The sequence below is a fragment of the Rousettus aegyptiacus genome, unplaced genomic scaffold, assembly GCF_014176215.1.
Source record: "Rousettus aegyptiacus isolate mRouAeg1 unplaced genomic scaffold, mRouAeg1.p scaffold_m13_p_10, whole genome shotgun sequence".
Lineage (NCBI taxonomy): Eukaryota > Metazoa > Chordata > Mammalia > Chiroptera > Pteropodidae > Rousettus > Rousettus aegyptiacus.
In genome coordinates this window covers 6,147,173-6,167,123 of record NW_023416285.1, presented here as the reverse complement: position 1 = coordinate 6,167,123, position 19,951 = coordinate 6,147,173, and the positions used below count along the sequence as shown (strand labels likewise).

At 47.6% G+C, this 19,951-nt stretch overlaps 1 long non-coding RNA gene across 1 annotated transcript in view; it reads right to left on the bottom strand.

Moving 5' to 3' along the window:
* Positions 1-543: 543 nt before the first annotated feature.
* LOC107507343 overlaps positions 544-19,951 on the bottom strand; it is a 32,787-nt gene continuing 13,379 nt past the window's right edge. Inside the window, exon 3 of the long non-coding RNA XR_001596140.2 lies at positions 544-2,694. This is a non-coding gene — a long non-coding RNA (uncharacterized LOC107507343). The remainder of the gene's footprint in view (positions 2,695-19,951) is intronic.

Below are 19,951 nucleotides of genomic sequence, written 5' to 3'. Positions count from 1 at the left end.
TACACACACACGCACACACACACATGTGCGCACACATGCACACACGTGTGCACACACACACAGCTTTCCCTAGCTCAAGCATTCAGGTTATTTGGCTCTCTGGAGTCTGGAAGATGGCCATCAGCCTAATGACTTGGAAGGAAACTAAATCTGAGGTAGGCGGTGGGAACCCAGTTGGAGCAAATGCAGACGGAACTGGTAAGGACCGTGTATGAGGGCAGGCGAGGGGGTCGCTAGAGTTTACTAACAATGAACGTTGTTCAGACACCACAATGACGACATCGAGGTCCCCAGAGGATACTGGGGCGGGCATCCCTGAATCTAGCTCAATTCACCTGCAGAATGGGCTGATACTGGCAATTCTTCTGCGTACCGAGAAGACACTTGGCAGGACTACATGACGGGACGGTCATTAAGAAGCTTTGAAGAATACCACTTCCAAACAAGCAGGACAGCTTGCCGGCGGAAGGGAAGGGGACATTGGGCGTTGGAGGCATGGGCTGGATTAACCGAGGTGTTTGCAGAGTCGATCACCGTGCAGTCGGGAGTCTCGTTATACACTCTCAGTGGTGACACTGGGTGGCATTTTCCCCGTGTCGTGGGCCTGTGAGCGAGAGCACGCGGTGAAAGCTGAGTCACGGCGGGGTCCGGTGAAGTACCCTCGCAGGGAAATCGGGAAAATCTCACTCTCGTATCGGGTGTGGGAGAGCACGAGCCTGTGTCACTGGCTGGCACCGAGCTTAGGTGCACATGTTTAAAAGGAAGTGTCCAGCCTTAGTCTTTTCCACTTGTAATACTCTGTGTGTGCGTGTGTGTCCACGCGAGTCGTGTGCTTATGGGAGAAGCGGGCGTACTGAGTGCCGAGCCCTGGAGCTCGCTTTACTCTTGCCCGGCGGCACGCATTTTCATGAAATGCCTAGGATGCGTCATCCTCTTTTGGGGGGCTCCAGAGCAGCTCGCATCTGCGTGCATGACTTCATTCACGGGCTCATGCAGCCACTGACGCACAGTGACTGATCGATTACCCTTCTGACCTCGTCCAGACTCCCTGGCTTCTCGACCGTACATTCTCTGGCCAACGAGGAGAGAGTGAGCCCCCAAGTCCTCACTAGGGGAGGAGCGTGGACCTCCATTTGGTTTCCAGCGAACCCCAAGTGCCTAATGAGAGACCAGTGCTGGGAGCTCTAGGGCTAGTCCTGATCTCCTTCTGTAAGGCATGTGTTTGGGAGTTTGGGGGCGAGTGCAGTGTTGACCCCCAGAGGGAAGGCTGTGAAGACACGAAGCCATTAAGGAAGCTTGAAATTTCTTTAGATCCACAACTTGCTTATTTCTCCCCAGAAAAGTGTCTCCAGGAAAATTTTATAGTCAGATTCCATGGCAGAGGCAGCTAGAAACAAGATAAACCATTCGGCACGTGTACACATGTGTGTGCGCACGCACACATGTGTGTGTGCATGTGTGTGCATGTGTGTGTACAGGGTCCTGCCTATGCCAGTGCAATGCCTTGGAAAAGATCCATTTTCCTTCTGCAAACATGTACTCACTAACTTCGGCAGCTCCGAGCTACACTAAAAAAGATGTGTAGCACAGAGCTATCGCCCCGACCCCTCCAGGCTGGAGTGAGGACCCCTCACTCCGGACTTCGCCAGAGCGAGCCGGATAACCTTGGAGAACTTAGTTACCCTCTCTGGGCCTCAGCTTCTTCATCTGTAAAACAAAGACAGTGACTTTGCCTATCTACAGCGTGGGGACGAGAATTCGATAAGATACTTCACGTCGATCATTTAGTACAATGCCTGAGCTTTTAAAAGGCCAAACGCAATGTTATCCCTGCAATAACTAGTGTCACTTTTATTATTATTATTATTATTATTATTATTATTATTGTTATTGCTGTTCACACTATCATGGCACGTTATACCCTCACATCAGACACAGCCCACCAACTGTGGTTGTGCATTTACCTTCCAGAATCTCCTGCTACATGGAGAACCCCCTGAGGGCAAGGGCTGGGCCCGGCCCATTTATCCTGCTGCTCCCCGTCCTTTGCTGAGCGCCTGGCTCACGACAGGGGGTTGGCGCACACCCTGTCAGATGAACAAAGCACTTGAAGCAGTGGCTTTTAACCCTGGCGGCCCTGTCAGTCCCCTGGACAGCTATAAAAATGTCCGTGCGCAGCCTCACCTTCAGAAACTCTGATTTAACTGATCGCGGTTGCGTCCCCAGCACGAATAGTTATGAAAAGCCCCCCAGCGACCCTCGCAGGCAGCAGACATGGAGGACCACGTTGGAGTCTCACAGATCAGCCAAGCCAGTGATTTCTACACTTCGTCTTTCACAGCAAGACAACCTCCCAGTTTGTCTGAAACCTGCTGCGTGGAAGAGAATGAAGCAAAGGTTTCCTGGTGGAGATGGGGGAGGCGGGCCTGAGGCTTGCCCCCGGATGCCTGGCTCCGGGGTGGTCCACAGAGCCCTCCAGTCCCCAGGCCCACAGCTCGCCGAGCCTGGAAGCTCCCTGCAGTCCTGGGTCTAAGCAGCATCTCCCACCGCACAGCACCGCTGGCCTCACCGCCGCTCCCCCTGCAGCATAACACGGCCCTCGTCCCGAAACATGGCCTCAGACAAACTGCAACGGCTTTACCTTCACAGCCAAATCCAGGAGCTCTGGGTTCCCGGCGAAAATCATTCAGAGGCCTGGCAGGATAGAGCAGAGAAAATAACGCCTAAAACACATAAATAATTCAAGGCTGCGCTTATTCATGATGCTGTGCTTTCTCCAGGCGGCGGTTTGTGTAATCTCTCTTACACCGTCAGTCAGGCGGCCTCCGTAGCATTTATTACTGCAGACAGCCCGTGAGAAGCTGTTCTGATTTATGCATCTACATTCTATTACAGAGGCAAGTTTATAGCACACTGCGGTTTCTGCTGCTGACATCGTAAGAAGAAGAAGAAGAAGAGAAAAAAGAAAAAGGCTACAGAAAAGAATAGAAAATAATTTCCTGCCAGTCTAGAGAGGACAAGAGAAATAGGCCTTTGCATTTTCATGAAATATTTAATTAGTTACCTAGTACACACACACTCACTCACTCATATACCTGCATAAGACAAAAAATGGTATCGAACATCTACTAAGTGCCAGCTTACTCTTCCAGGTGATGGAGACACATCGGTGAACACGCTAGACAGAATCCCTGCCCTCAGAACAGCATCTTGTTCCCACAAACACATGCCCGCCATCTCTGTTCCCTCAACAACTCTTAGTGCAGGGTCCACATAGCCGTGGAATGAGGGAGCAAATCCAACCTGAGGCGTAAAGCGAAGTTATGCTACCGACGTCACTGTCCATGTCCGTCTCTTTTCACAGTCATGCTACACAAGAAAAACCACACCAACACTCACACAGCAACAAGCATTCACTGCTTGTGTGTCGAGGACGTTAGTCGGGATGGCTCTCTGCTCATCCTGGCTTAGCTCGCCCGCATAGTCGGGAGGTGGCTGGCTGTCCACTGGCCTGGTCAGCCTCTCCTGGGACACGTGGGGGGGCTCGGCTCTGTTCCACAGGTCTCTCGTCCTCCCGTAAGCACACAGACCTTCTGAGGTCCAGGTGTGAAACCAGGAAACCATGACTTCCAATAGATTCTGTTGGCTGGAACAAGCCAGAAACTCAGCCAGACTCGAGGAGCAAAAGATTCCACCGTTGGTGAGAGGGTTTGTGAAGTCACAAAGTAAAGGCCGAGGCAGAAGGGGTGACGCGTTGAGGCCGCCATTGCCATCTGCCACAGGTGTCCCGGCAAATGAGCAAAACTCCGTGACTTGAACCAACCAACTTCTCAAGTGAGAGGTACTGTTCTTGTCAGGGACAACCAGGCACATTCCCACGAGGCTCAGAACGGGCTCTCTGGTAAGTTAAGGAAGAAGGTATGTGTGTGTGTGAAGACAGTTCAGTGCGTCCTGAGTGACCTCCCGCCCTTGTCCCCGCGCTCCCCACCTGGGCCCCACCTGGGGTCGACACCTGCCTCCGATCTCCTCTCCTTGCTCCTGCTCGCTTTCCCTCCTTTCTTAACCCATCACCTTAGAAGACAGGATGTGCTTAGAGCGAAATAATGAGACAGGATTCTAGCTACGACGTGATGTATCCAGGGCTTACCGGGCCCCAGGCCCTGTGCTAAAAGGACTTTGCTCATGTTATCTCACTTAATCCTTACAATGATCCTATGAATTAGCTGTAATTATATTCTTCATTTTACCACTGTGCTCATCAACCGAAAGGAGAATTCTAAGAGATTAAGACCCTTGTCCAAGACTTTACAGCTGGTAAGTAATCAGGTCAGGTTTCCGACCCTCTGTCTGCCTCAGACAGAGCCCAGGCTCCTAACCTCGGCTTCTGTCCTCCGTCCTCGAACCCGAGGCTCTCCTTCGCTAAACCATGCCACCCATTGTGGTAAAGAATTACCACCTTCTTAAAGCAAAAAGACCGTGATTGTCTGCCCTGTGCCTTCTTATCTGATAGAGGAAAGGAAGGATCTGAATTCACACACTATTTTGCATTATTTCCTCCTGGGGCCAGGGGTTTGGGGGCATGAGGGACAGACAGGTGGTTAAATGTTGCATCCTGCGTAATTTCCACCAGCTCCCACCAGACTGCCCCAGCCTGCCTTAGTCAGACGGAACCGATGAGACCGTGGATTCCATTCCTCCTTGGCCGAGCTGCAATTAACGTCGCGCATGGTGTAATCTGCTCACCCGCCCAAACAGCACTAATTCTTCGCGTGATTTCCTGTTGTTGGTCGGGGAGGAGGCTGAGTCTGGACCACAGGGAGCAGATGAGAATCCCGTCCACACGATTTCGAAAGCACTGAGTTCCTACGGAAGCACGTGATGTGGACCAGTGGGACAGTGTGACCAGCGGAACGTGTGGCAGCTCATTCCAAAGTCGACCTGGGGGAGGGCGCTGAGCTCTCCATGAACGGACTGTCTGCCCGGTCCGCACTGAGCTCTCCATGAACGGACTGTCTGCCCGGTCCGCACTGAGCTCTCCATGAACGGACTGTCTGCCCGGTCCGCACTGAGCTCTCCATGAACGGACTGTCTGTCTGTCCGGTCCGCGCTGAGCTCTCCATAAACGGACTGTCTGTCTGTCCGGTCCGCGCTGAGCTCTCCATAAACGGACTGTCTGTCTGTCCGGTCCGCGCTGAGCTCTCCATGAACGGACTGTCTGCCCGGTCCGCACTGAGCTCTCCATGAACGGACTGTCTGCCCGGTCCGCACTGAGCTCTCCATGAACGGACTGTCTGCCCGGTCCGCACTGAGCTCTCCATGAACGGACTGTCTGTCTGTCCGGTCTGCGCTGAGCTCTCCATGAACGGACTGTCTGCCCGGTCTCCAAGGTGCATCTGGCCTGCTTACTCACTCCCATTGGACATTTACACCCAAAGAACAATGGAACGTGGAACCCGCCCCCTGCCCTGTCCTGCCTTGGGCTGTAGGTGTCCAGGCTTGTGAAAGTTCCAGTGTAGAACCCTGGGGAACGCTGGATTTAAGGTCACGTCCCAGGTGTGACGCCTTGAGAGGGGCAAGGAGAAGAAAGGAAGACACATGGCTGGTCAACAACGGGACTCTCAGTGCATTCAGCCAGCCGGCTGCCTAGGGGACCCACTTCGCTCCATTGCTCAAAGGGGCATTCAGGGGACGCCACCTATGCCGAGGAGGAAAGACAGAATTCTCAATAGGACAGTGCTTCCTACATTAAGGGAAAAGGTGGACGACAGCTTACCATGCCCAAGCGCAAGGAAGAGTGGAGACTGGAACCCTGTCCTTAAGGCACGGATGGTGACCTCATCTACTAGCAGACACGGCCCCATGAGTGTGAAGCTTGGGCCAAACCCCCTGGCCACTCCTCTCCCCTTGGGAGAGACTGAGTGAGGGGTCAGGGAGAGGGGCTCACTCTCCTCCCTCAGCATTCCCCACATGGGGAAAATGGACGGAAGTCGCCCAGTTTTGAAAAGATACTAGAACACAAAGAAACGGACAGCAGCGTGCCTTCTCTCACTGAAGCCACGCGGAGGGTGGCGAACTTTGAGGATCGATCAAGAAAACAGCCGCACGTGTGAGAATGCGGGCAGAGGGAGGCTGAAAGGATTGAGGGGCCGTCAGTCCACTGCAGCCTTCGCCTCCTGGGAAGCCGACCCCTGTGCCGGGCGTAGCCGTGATGCGCAGGGCCAGGCTGGGTTCCTGAGAGGATGCACGGCCGTCCTCAGATGGGCAGATGCTGAACGCTTCTTCGTCTGAGGCTGAAGTGAAGACGTGAGCCAAATGGGAGGCGGGGAACCAGGAAAAGAAGGGAGGAGACCTCCAGAGAGGACGAAAGGGAGGCGGCAGGAACTCGCTCTGAACCTAGCTGTCTTCCCTCGCATGTGGGCTGCGATCTCCTCAGAGGCCTCGGGCCAGGCTGGGGTGGACGCTGTCCAAGGGGGGCTTACTGACCTCCTCGTTGTGGCTTCTTTGTTCTGGAGAGGCTTGTGCGACCGCATTAGTATGCTCAGCAAAGGGCCTCCTTTTGTTGTGGCAGGTGCTGTAGGAATTCGGAACAGCCGACCTGTCATAAAATCAGGAGCCTTCAGAGAGCTCTGGGAGGTCAGAATGCCCGGGCCCCTGCCCCTCACATCTGGTCCATCAGTCGAAGGATGTGGCAGCTTAGAAATATTTTTTTAATTATGTTTATTGTACTTTATCTTCTAATTTCAAGAGTGATACACTTTCCTTGGAGAAAATGTGGAGCACGCAGTAAAGCCCAGAAAAGAAAACAAAAATAATTTCTAATCTTACCACCACCTGACGAGAGCTGCTGTTAACTTTTCAGGGGAGAACGTACCCATCCCTTTCTTTCTCTCTCTCTCTCTCTCTCTCTCTCTCTCTCTCTCTCTCTCTCTCTCTCACCTGTAGGGAGTGTGTGTGTGTGTGTGTGTGTGTGTGTGGTAAACATACAAAAGGTAAGTGGAGTTTCCTATTACTCCAGAGTTAGAACATAAAAACACGAACAGAGGCATTAAACGTCACACAAGACAAACAGGGCTGAACACCTTCCTCAAGCCTTGCCGACGAGTGGCTGAACTGGCACCACTACCTTCAGCCAGCGCCTGGCGCCTCCAGCATCATTTTTTCTGTCTCTTAAGAGAAGACCGAGGAGAAGAGAAAGGGGCCTCCATGCCGGCCGAGTGGGAACGCCGGGCCAGAGCGTATCCGAGAGCTGAGCAGGGGTCTATGAAAGACCGAGAGGGCTTCCCAAGAAAATAACTTATAAACGTCGGGAACACATGCAAGAAACAAACACCCGACACCGCACTCACTGGACGGCCACCTAACGAGGCAGACAGAAGCCCTGCTGGTTTGCTCTGTGTCCACCTGAAGAGGTAAACAGGACGTCGGAGAGAGGGCAGGGCAGGGAGAGGGCATCCGTGCAGCAGCGGGTCCCTTCAGCTCCATGGCAAAGAGGCATCGCCTTCTGGAGGTCACAGGGACGCCACAGGAGATAGCCTTGACCTATCTTTCTCGCCCTCCACATACGAGAGTGGATCGCCAAGGAAGATGGGGGCTGCGGGTGACGTCTCCAGGGGGCGGCTGAAGGAGACCCGGAGGCTGTCGACGCTGTCTCCTGCCCTTGGGAGATGCCCGAAGAGGAACCAGAGAAAATGGACAATGCGCCCATCACGGGGAGAGAGAGAGAGAGAGAGAGAGAGAGAGAGAGAGAGAGAGAGAGAGCGCGCGCGCGCGCGCCACGGAGAGGGGACTCTGCCTGAGGTCCCACCGCTGTGAACCAAAGAAACGTTGACAGCTGACGGAGGGGACCGCACAGCAGCCAGCTCTAAAAGCAACGCTTGTCCTTGTCCTCTTTTTCCTCCTCTGCTCCACACACCGGAAGACCCGCCACCTATGTGAGGAAGCAGAGAGGACCGTTTCTGGAGGAAGGAAGCGGGAGGGAGAGCACGGGGCGGGCTGGGTCCCTGCCACTCCCGTCCCACGAGCCTCAAGCACTGGAAGGAGCGGGGAAGATAAGGTCGGTCTTCTAAACGGGAAGAACTGTTAAAAGTAAAGCAAAGAGGAAATGAAGGGCTCTGCTACCTGACAGGTAGGAGAGAATTACCACAACGTCATTGGGAACAGGAGATGTTTTTAAACGACTTTTTTTTTTCACTCTCAACAAAATAGCAAAAGGGATGAAGAAAAACTTACTCCAGATGATTAGAAGTTTACCTCCCCACCCCCGCTCCAGCCTTCAGATCTCCGAAGAACAAAACGGAACAAAACAAGTTACATGGCAAACGACTTATTTTACGAAAACGCTAAAATGAATTTAGATCTATCTGGAAAGGGCATTATAACTGAAGTTATATTTCCATTTTCCTCCAAATTTTTTATTCTATCAAATCCACCAAAGGAAAACACTCGCCTTAAAGTTTCCCCCAAACTTCCCGTGTCCCTGTCTGTGCCCTCGGTTTTCTTCAGCCATGCAGAGTTCTTCGGGCTCAGGAGCATCCACGGGAAAATGCAGGGCTATGCTCAGAGGACCTATCTTGCCTTGCGCTTCACGCAGCTACAGGTATTAAATGTGCATTTATTCCACTCTAGCGTACGGGAAATGCCCCATCATGGAGTCTCTCCATCAAGGTAAGTCTACCTGCGGGTCCCTGGCGGATGGAGTGGCACAAAGTTCAACAGCAGTCGTCGTCGTGGGGCCCCTCTTCATCGTGAGTGTTGTACAAATGCCCTGTCATACCTCCTGGGCTAAAACACTTGGGGACGGGCCCCTCTAGTCTTCAATCTTTCTATGTCATCCCTAAACTGTGCCACTCGGTGTCTAAGTCTGTAACTGGCCACGCCCCATCCAGGATAACACAACAGACAGTGCTCAGGCCCCTGCCATTTGCAGAAACCCTAAAATCATGTTCTTCTCCACACCAGAGAAATACCCAGTGCCAGTGTACAGCCAACGTGTGGGAATTGTCCTTCTGGGGTTGGTACGTAAGAGCTGACACTTTCCGCTCTGAAGATCTCAAAGATCTGTTTCAGAGTGACCTGCAGGCAGCCGTCAGTAGAGGAAGCAAAAATACGTGTGTTGAGCAGCTACGCTGTGCGAGGCATGTTGTCCTCTCGTCTTCTAGTGCCCCAGAAAATTGCAGGGTAGAAATTATAACTGGTCTTTAAGATGAATAAACAAAAGACCAGAGACGTCTTTAGAGAAGTCCTCACACCCTACAGCTATTTCACTCTTTCGAGATGGCCTGGTGAAAACTCAGCTAATCTTAATAATCATCACCGCTTCTTCAGCTCTCACCCTATACCAGGGATCACGCTAAGCGCTTTATACCCAGTAGTTCTCATGACAACTCTACGGCCTATTTCTTTATCGCTACCTAAGATACAACGACCGCTGAAGCTCAGAGAAAACAAGTCATTTGCCCAAGGTTACACACACATTGGGGGAATGATGGAGCCTGGGTGCGAAGCTGTTATTTTAAATCTGAAGTCTCATTCTTAACCCGGCCTCTCCTCAAGTCTCTGTCAAACAGAGGTCGTAGCCCCCGTAAGACTGGGACATGGAGGGACAGGGACGGGAAGGAAGTGAGCAGGGAGGGAGGCGTGAGCAGTGCTGGGGGTGTTTCTGGTGCTCCCTCAGCCTCGCCACTAAGGATTTCACAGGAGTGAATCACAGAACAAAAGGGCAGAGGCCTTGTTTCCTTCCTTTGACAAGCCACACACTGTAGAATGAGAATAATTATTAGTCATCCGTGAGCCTTGTGATGCTGCTTGCTTAGTCATTGGCTAAGTAGTATAGATCACACATTGCTAAGCCTCTACACAGAGCCTTAAGCCACCTCCCGGATCCTTAAACGACCCCCAGCATCTCAGCTTCCACGGGGCAGGGGTAGCTGCAGACATGCTCTGCAGGAGCTATGCGCCCCTCTCATTAAGAGATAGAAACCTTTTGGCCAATAGCATTAAGAAGTTTTTCAGCAGAACAGGCTGCAGTCTCTCTCCTGCTTCCAAGGCATTACTTTCCAGCAAGACAAGATGCTCCAAGCAGGTTTAAGTCTCTCCCAGGACACAGGAGTTTCATCTCGATTATGTTCACCTGACATCCATGAGAGGAGCTACACAAGAGAAAGAAATCTGAGAGGAAAATGCAACCGGCATAGTGATGGGTAAGGATACCCGCCCCCCCCCCAAAAAAAAAAAACCACTGAGCGCGGCTTGATGATGGAAGGCCTGAAATGGGCATGCCACTTTTTGTTTGGAATCACCACTCCTGGAAATTCATCCTGTAGAAACCATTTAACTATCATAAAATCCGGAAGCACAGAGATTCTCCTCCAAATGTTACTTGTCAGTATCAAAGGCACAAAACACATTCACATCCGGTTCTAAGCCTTTGTTTATATAAAATGTGGTAGGTTCAATTAGCGGATTATAATCACTAAAGATTTTATAACAAAAAAAGTTACCTTATGATATTAAGTGGAAAATAGCACCAAATTTTATGCATTGTATAGTTATGATTATGTAAACAAAATAATCTAATTTTTTGAAGGGAAGGAAAAAAGACTAAAAGGAAGTAGACCCATAGTGCATAGCAATTGCTTTGAGAAGTAACTTAAAAGTTAAATTTTTTTTTTTTGCATTTTTAAATGCAAAAATGTTGCTCTTATGATGGACAAAAACAATAAAAATCACTGATGGATTAGTGGATTGATTCTCCTCAGTAACTCAGCTCCACCTATAATTAATTAATCCATATATGTAACTGAACAAAGGCCGTGAGTTTGATACCGGATGTGCCCAGAGAAGCCGGAAGTTGGAGACAATAGGTTTTTGCAGAGAAAAGGAGATGGATCTGTCAGGCCACCCAAATGAGGAGATGGGAGATGAAGCTCACATTAGCCTCTCCAGACAAAGGCTTGGGATCAGTTTCAAGAGGTGAGAGGAAGGAGAGGCTATTCCTATTTATGAGTTCTAACTCAGGGCTCTGACCGGGTAGTCTTGGAATGAAGCCTCCTCAGGTTTGGAACATGGAAGGGGTAAGAGAGAACATAGAGATTCCAGTGAGGTAGAGTCTGATTTATCAGCCCTACGTGTCCGAATCTGGTCCCTGTACTGGATTGATGGATCCCTCGCTTCTTAATGGGCTCTGGGGGTAATGATAGCATCTCTGTTATTTAAGTCCCATGAGTCTTGGTTCTGCTGTGTTTCGAGGTCAGTACATGCTAATATAGCTGTTAGTTGCGTCTGCTCAAGCCTCTGGGACCAGTCTCTTCAGCTTGGTCCATTGGCCTCTTCAGGGTTATGAGGCCTGCTGTTATCTCCTGAAAGACACTTAAAACTAAGAAAACTAATTACAAGGGCCTGATTTCAGTGTCAGGGCCCAGTTTTATATACAAATGGTGACAGCATAATCTAAGTGTTTAAGAAGGGACTTCACAGGCACGGCTTGGTATTCCAAGCCTTGCTTTACCTTATCAAGCCCACCTCCCAGTCCAAACTTCTCTTCATCATGGTCCAAAAGACAAGGATGCTCAAATCTGCAGACCCTGACCTGGCCTTGCGGGCCCCCTGCTTTTGTCTTACGGTTCCCTCCTCCCCATGTCCCTTTCCTCTTTACCCACCCCGCTCTTCAGAAACCAGTCTCGAAAAGCTCAAAAAGCTTCGCACCTTCCTGAGTGATCCAAGGCAAATTATTTCGTTTCTCAGAATTTCAGTGTCCACATGTCTATAAAATGGAAATAATTTCTACCTTGCTTTTTCTCATTATTTCACAAAAGTATCTGTGTCAAGTGTCTGACACATAGCAGGCACACAAAAACATATATGTCTTGCCTCTGAATCCTATTCCAGACCTCTAACTACCTTGTGTGCCTGGCACATAGAAATCACTTACCGCATGTTTATTGAAATAATAGATACCATTGGTGATGATAGAAGACCCTGGCAAACGAGACCCTATGGCTGTATGATTTTAGATGACTCATCTTTACACAAAAGCACAAATTAAGAAGCTAGTCAAAAAAAAAAAGAATATTCTTCCTACATAGAGAAAAGCTTTATCAACATTGATCAAAATGAGGCATTGGAAAATCGCCTGCAGGCATCACAGGACTAATTTGCACACAAAGCAAAGAACATCAGAAAGTAAGCCAGAAAGTTTCCTCCTCTCTCTCCCCAACCCCACGTTGGGCCCCCGTCTCAAAAGGGATTTGGCTGTGTTTTTAAACAGGCTTCTGCGCTTTTTCAGAAATCAGCTAGATACCAGTGCATCCCCGCAGCTGAATAAGCACAGTTAAGATGAAAGACGTGTCCTGGGGCAGCGTCCACTCCGCTCCAGCAGCCCCTCCAGTTTGCACAACTCCTCTCGTTTGGTGAGAACAGGAGAGTGAGTTGAGCGTCCCGTCTTTGCTGTCTCGCACGGTTAGCAGTCTCACGGATCATCGAAGAAGGTGAGCCCTGATGCCTGGGGACTTACTGAAATTCATCTGCATCATGTAGCATCTCAGAAAATCCACGATTATAATAGTGGCAAAGATTCTTCAGCTCAGCTCTTATAAAAAAAAAAAAAACAACAACAACAACAAAAAAAAAACCAACCTTATCCACAAGCAAGCAAAGTGATCCTCCGCCCTCAATCTGCAAAAACTTGAAGCGGCTCTTTAGCATAAAATAGTCACCCTTAAAGTAAATACAAAGTAAAATATTGCACAAGCTGTATCATCTACTGGTAGATGGTTCTAAGGGAGAGGTACTTAAGGAGATGATAAGTCGACGAGCAACCCCAAAGTTTAAGCGTAATATTTGTAGATCAAATTTTGGTTCACTGAAAAGCACTCCACTCGATACATTTTCTTCTAGATCCATTAAATTATTCATTCATTCAACAGGCACGCAACAGCAAACTACTTTTCATTTGCTTTTTCATTTATTCATTCAACAAATATTTACTGAACACAGAACGGATACCATGTACTGTCCTGTGTGTTAGGAACATAAGTAAGGAATTTGTTGGGTGATGACAATACGCTAAGAATTACCTAAGTCACATGACAGGTGTATCTGGGAGAAGCCCGACCTGGAACCCATTCCTTTGACCTCATGCTCTACTGCGTCTCAAAGGTGTAAGATACGCAAATGTTCTGATGCAAATCTTAGCCTCAAGAAGCTTAGATTTTAGGAGAGCTAAGACAGGTAAGAGAAGTTAAGAAGAAGGTATCAGGGACTTTTGGAGAAAGAAGAAATAATTTCTTCTTTGCTGAAGTAAGAGAGAAGTCTCCTTAGAAATGACAGAATTGGAGGTGACTATTGATGGACAAGTAGAATTTGAATAAGCATTGCTGAGGAGAAAAGATATTCTAGGTTCAAGAAACAGCATCAGCAAATTACGAAGGAAGGACAGCAGGAGGCATGGGAGAGAGCAAGCGGCTCCCTGTCATTGGAGCATCAATGACTGCAAAGAGCGATTTGGGGGGGAAGGTGGACCAGGAGGCTGAGACAGATATTGTTAAGGGTGGAAAATTTTCAATGCCCAACATCTGCTAATGTTAACCAGGGTGCAGTTCTAGGAGATATCCTGTGCAAAGATATGCTAATGGCCAACTTCTGCTTCTGTAAACCTGCTTACTTGTTTGATGTGGTTTTAGGCTTTATAAGCTACCTCCTCTGGAAGCTCGGGACTGATCTCCTCTAACCCTGCGTGGTAGAGAGTTAGTTGCCAGCCAGCTAATAAAGGCTCACAATTCCTCTCATTTGTCTCCATGAGTCTTAGATTTGAGTGAACCACAATAGTATGCGATACTAGCTTTTTTATGGGAACCTTCCCAGATGACATTCTGCTAAAATACACCCTGCAAGCAGCTACTGACACCTGATGAGGGCTCTTGCTTCATTAGAGTGAGTGATACAACATTACTCTAAAAAGTGAATGAGAACGTTTCCATTTTGAAGACTAGCTAACAGACTCAAGCAATTCAGCCATTCTGGAGTTTCTAAGTCATTCTGTCCATCTTGGGAAACTGTTGCTATAACAATTCTCTTTCACTAAAATGAAAAAAATAAATAAATAACCCACCTACAGGAGAGGAATACGGGGAGGCTCGCTGTGGAGATGCAGTCCACTTCATTATTGCTTCATGCTCACCAAGCAATATTCTGAAACTTATCTGACCCTCCTGGAGCCTCTGCATGGGCAGGTGAGACATGCTGGGAGGATCCATGTCCTGTTTATCACTATACATGAGAGAACTGGCCCGTGATTTTGCTCAGCACAGGAACTCAAACCCGTATCAGTCTGACTCTATCCTCTAGCTCCCTGGGTTGTAGCCTCACTATTAACAGGTTCGTAGGAGGACTGCTCCATGAGCTATAAGACTTTTGGGATCAGTAGAAACCTGTCTACGAAGCATTTAAGCACCTTCATGATCCGGCTTCTGCGCCTCTCTCCTCTCTCAGCTTCTGCGCATCCGAAGTTCACATTCTCTCTTCCAGCCTTACCAACCACCGCTGGTCCCCAAACCGAGGGCCACAGCGCTCGGGCTTTCCACACCTCATCCCCACCACTTGAATAAAACTAAGCAGTTGGCCTTCCTATAAGTGATTATTAAATACTCTTCAATCTTTTTTTTTTTTTTTGGCATCAGTGGCGAGAAAATATTTTTCTATTAATTAAAATGTTAAGTGAGTTTTTCTTTAGGTCAGTAAATAATGTATCACTTACTACTTCCTCTTCTTCTTTTACCTCCGTTAACACAAAATGCCACTCCTATAAACATATGTGACCGAGGAGAATCTCCTCAACATTTCAAAGAGGAGATTGCGGAGGGCATTAATAACATAGAACACGGCATGTTGTAGAAAATGGCACCATTTTACAAGTCGTTCCTTACGGGCATCTTTTCTCAGCCATGCTGGGTCTTCTCTCAGTTCTTCCGCTGGTCCACATCCCACTGCAACGGCACTCATGGCTCTCTCTCTCTCTGTCTCTGTCTCTCTGTCTCTGTCTCTGTCTCTGTCTCTCTGTCTCTCTCTCTCTCTGTCTCTCTGTCTCTCTCTCTGTCTCTCGGTCTCTCTCTCTCTGTCTCTCTGTCTCTGTCTCTCTCTCTGTCTCTCTGTCTCTCTCTCTCTCTGTCTCTCTGTCTCTCTCTCTGTCTCTCGGTCTCTCTCTCTCTGTCTCTCTTTCTCGCAGAGCATTAAATCTGTCCATCTTCAACCCCACCAAATGTGCTTACCTGCTCCTTCTGACTATAAGTTTCAAGAGTCGAAAGCTACTATATCAAGAATAAAAGTGTTTATGACCAGCAAAAAGGAATTCTAAATTTTTATAATATACTAAATTCAAAATAAGTGTTTTATTATGCGCACCGAGTAAGAGGGAGTTGCATTCCTCCAAACACAGTAGGAACCACAGTTAGAAACCTCCGTCAACCGGCTCCTTATTTCTACTTATTCTGAGGATGTTTCGCGCCCCTCACAGAGCAGGGCCCTGGTTAGCTGCCCTGGATCTTTATCTGGAAAACGCATTGTCTCCCTACAAGATTTAGCTGAGTAAAACCTGTCCTGACTCTGCCCAGATCTAACCACCCTCCAGTGTCCCCTCGACATTCCCGAAATTTCACGCTGACTTCAGTACTATGATTATTTTATAGCATCTATAAATATTAAGGCATTTATCAATTTATCTGCCTCTCTGCCTCCACTAAGCTGTGAGCTTCTAGGACAAAAATTTTGTCCTAATTCATCTCCGATTCGGCATGGTCCCAGAATACAGACTGAAACAAAACTTGTTTTAAAAAAAAAAGTTTGCCATATTAAATTGAATACTAAGTCTCTTCCAACTGCTACTTAGGTAGATGCATACATTATTATATATGGATATACATATATATACATGTATACTTATGCACACGCATGAGCGCGGGCACACACATGTACACACAGATTTTGATTCCAGACCAAACAGACAGCAAATTGACAGCCCGGCATTCTGCACCTTTAATCCCGAAAAAAGAAAGCTGGTCGTGACCCAGTCCCAAGTACAGAATTGTCTGCAGGTGGAAGAAATACGAGGCCGAGGAAACAGCAGGTAATTTGGAAGGGAAAATGAAGCACAGGGTAGGCTGGGTTCCCCGAGGTTCCTAAACTGACAGTTAATTGAATCCAGTGTTCCAAGACCTTAATTTCAAACAAGGTCTTTGGGAAAAACAGTCAGTCACTCTCCCTCAGGCAAAATGAAAACCTTTTTCCTTAACTCTGAGACCTAACAAAGCTCCCAGCTTCTGATTTAATCCTGGTGCGGGTGGCCTGAGGCTGCACTCTCGGGGACTTTGGAAGGCAGGCCCCCAGCCTCACTTCCTCCTACCCCTCCCATGCCCCAGCTTTCCTGCAAACCCCTGTAGGCATCTTTAATTCAAAACTCTCTGCATAAAAATGCCAGCCTTCCCAGACCTGAGCCCTTGCCAGACTGACCCGGCCGTGTGTGACCTCTGGTTCTTGATTTGGAGCCAGGATTCAGAATGAATCTCTCCATCTCTTCCAGCAATTTGCTCTGCCTTCGTTACCATTCTCTTGTTCCCTCTAGTATTAGAGCCGCCTCATTCATTCATTCATTCATTCATTCATTCATTCGAAAGTAGATAGTTATTGAATGTTGACTACACATTGGGGCTGAAGATACAGAGAATGATGGTAACGGCAGGAGTCGCAGCAGCGCCAGCTCACATGCATTGACCTTACCATTCACTGTAACAAAAAACAAAGAGAAAACAAAATCTGGATCATTCTCTATCATTGAACCCTGAGGAAAACCCTATGGTGTGGGAACTATGAGCAAAGCCACTCTAGAAATGAGGGGCAGAGAGAGTGAACAACTTGCTGAATCCATTTAGGGTAAGTCCAGTCCATCTGCAAGTAAGAGAAAAAGCAACTCAATGCGGCTTAAACAATGAGAGAAACATATTTGCTAATGAACACAGCAGAAAAGCAGCAGCTCCGGGGTGGGCGAATTCAGAAACTCCCTCCCTGGGTTATTTCTAGCCTTTCACTCTGCCAACCCATTAGTCCTCGGTTGGGGTTCCCTCAGAGCTACAACGAGGTTCTCACAGTTTCGAGAGATCCATCCAGACCCAGGAATCCACAGGAAAAAAACGGGGACGCATCTTTCATCTGTATCCATGTGAGTTTCCTGGCGCTGCTTAGCTAAGTGCCGCAGATCGTTTGATCAAAACAACAGAAACTACTCTCTCACTGCTCCGGAGGTGAAAAGCCTGAAACCGAGGTGTTAGTGGGGGTCATACTACTCTCTCTCTCTTTGAAAGGTCTAGAAAAGGATACTTTTTTACCTCTTCCTGGCTTCTGGCGGTTGCCAGCGATTTGTGCCATTCCTTGACTCGGAGATGCATCATTCCGATCTCTGCCTCTGAGAGGCTGTTTTCCCTGTGTGTGCCCCTCTGTCTCTTTTCTTATAAGGACACCGGTCATGTTAAATTGAGGGCCCACCCTGCTTAGTGTGACCTCTTCTTGGTTACATCTGCAAAGACACTCTTTCCCAGGAAGGTCACATTGACAGGTACAGGGGCGTTAGAATTAAATATTTCGTTTTTTGAGGACAAAAAATTCAACCCACAATAGTATCTTATTTTGAAAGCTGGAAAAACGGTCCCTGAAAGACCTTTAATCAACTTCTTATAGCTCATTGTTCAGAGATGCATCACATGTCCAAGCCTAAAACAATCACTGCCTGGGGAGGTCGGGACCACTCTGATCAATCTAGACCAATCAGGACCCACCCTAGAACCTGGGCAAGAAATGCGAGCTCCCCAACGGCAGCATGTGGCTAAAAGATGTCTAGAAATCTAGATAGCCAGCTCTATAGATATCTCCTATTTTAACCCATATCACAACCCCATGAAGTACATACCATCATTACCCTTGTTCTAGAGACTATAAACAGAGGCATCAAGCCCAAGTTTGCACAACAACGAGCATCCACCCCCTAGACTGTGAGCAACCAAAGGTTAAAAACTGTCAGACTCATTTTTTTGAACCCATCACCCAACACCATCTTCAGGATAGAAAATATGTTTGGTGAATGTTAGCCACATGAAGATACTGTCCATTCTCTGCCAGAAAGTCCTTTGTTAATTTTAAAGAGAAGATCTGAATTACAATTTCTACAAAGCATTCGTTTCTCTTTTATCAGGTCCACTGTCGTGACTAAGAAATCCTTCTTTGCATACCTAAATGGAACTTGGGTCTTTGAGTCAGTGGAAATTGAGGTATAAGGTGAGCTCCTTTGTTTCTCTTGGCTTGCCTGAGCCTAAAACATGCCTCCTGCCTCAGAGACGGACATCCAGTTGTTTTTTCTTGTGGGAAGAAATGCCTACTGTGCAACCCATCCCCCAAATCCCTTATGAGAGCTCTGACGGGAAAGCCGTGTGTTCTGTGACCTGCGAAGAGGCAGGAGAATGTGGCAAGAACAGCACCTGGAAAGGAAGATTCGAATGCTTCTCTCATCCAGGAAGTTAGGAGCAACGGCACCGGCCTCGGACTCAGAGTGGCTCCTTCCCTAGTTCAGCAGCTAAAGAAAGAGCCCGCCTGCCTCATGAACTCGGACAGGTCGCTTTCTTCTTTAGGGTTCGGATTCCTCATCTAAGAAATGAGGGGCTTAACCTAGATTGTGTTCAATTTCTCTTCGATCACGACTTCCAAGGCTTGGAAACTATGTCTTCCCAGGTTTACGGGGAGCATTCCAGCTCTGCTGCTCTCCGCCTGTCCTCCTTTTTCTTTGTTAGTTTATGGCTCTGGCTGGTGATAATGCAAAGGAAAGTTAAGATTATGTTTCCACCGAACGCTTTGGTTTAAAACTTTCATGTTCACTATCTTGATTCTTTCTTATGACAGCCCTGTGAGGGCACCAATTTTCCTGTTTTAAAAATCAAGAAAATTGGAAAATGATGGGATTTGCCCAAAGCTAGTAAGTGTCAAATACAGACTTGAAGTCAGGGGTTTAGCTCCCAGTTATACCCTCGAGTCTGACTCCTCAGCACACAGACTCTCTCAGCACACAGGACCCCCCGCCCCTGGCCTTACCACTGCCAGGAGAACCCTAACTTAACATTTATCCTAAGGAAATGAGAGAGCATAGTTAAAATAGCTAACTTGGATCACAAATGCCTTTGTTATTTTAGAATTAAACAATAACTTGTTCACGAAGAATGCAATATAAAGAAAAACTGTCTAAAAGCAAAATTGTCTGAGAGACAAGGGGCTGCTTTGAAAGACAGTGAGCTGCCCATCATGGGCAATATTCAAGCACAGAAAAAATGAACCCCTGATGGGACCATAGGAGTCAGGCTCCGATAAGACACTGCAATCCATCTCCTGTGAGATGTCACTCACACTGAGATAACGTGAGACTTGTTTTGAGCTTGTTTGGAATTTTTCTCTATTAAAAAAAAAATCTACATATAACAATTAATTTAAAATTGAAGTTAAAAACACGATACCATTTATATCAACATCAAAAAATATGAAATTCCTAAATACAAATATAACAAAGTATGTATAAGATTTATATGAGAAAAACTATAAAATGCTCATAAAAAAAAACATTTTAAAAATCTAAGCAAATGGAGAGATATTCCATGTTCATTGATAGGAAGACTCAATATTAAGGTATTAGTTAAGGTGTCAGTTCTTTACAATTTGATTTAGAGATTCAGCACAATCCTCAAAAAAATCCCAGCAAGCAATTTGGTGGATATCAGCAAATTGATTCTACACTTTATGTGGAAGCCAAAAGACCCAGAATAGCCAACAAAATTTTGAAGAATAACGAAGTTGGAGGAGTGGCACTACCTGACTTCAAGACTTAATATAAAGCTACAGCAATAAAGAGTGTGATTTTAGCAAAAGAATA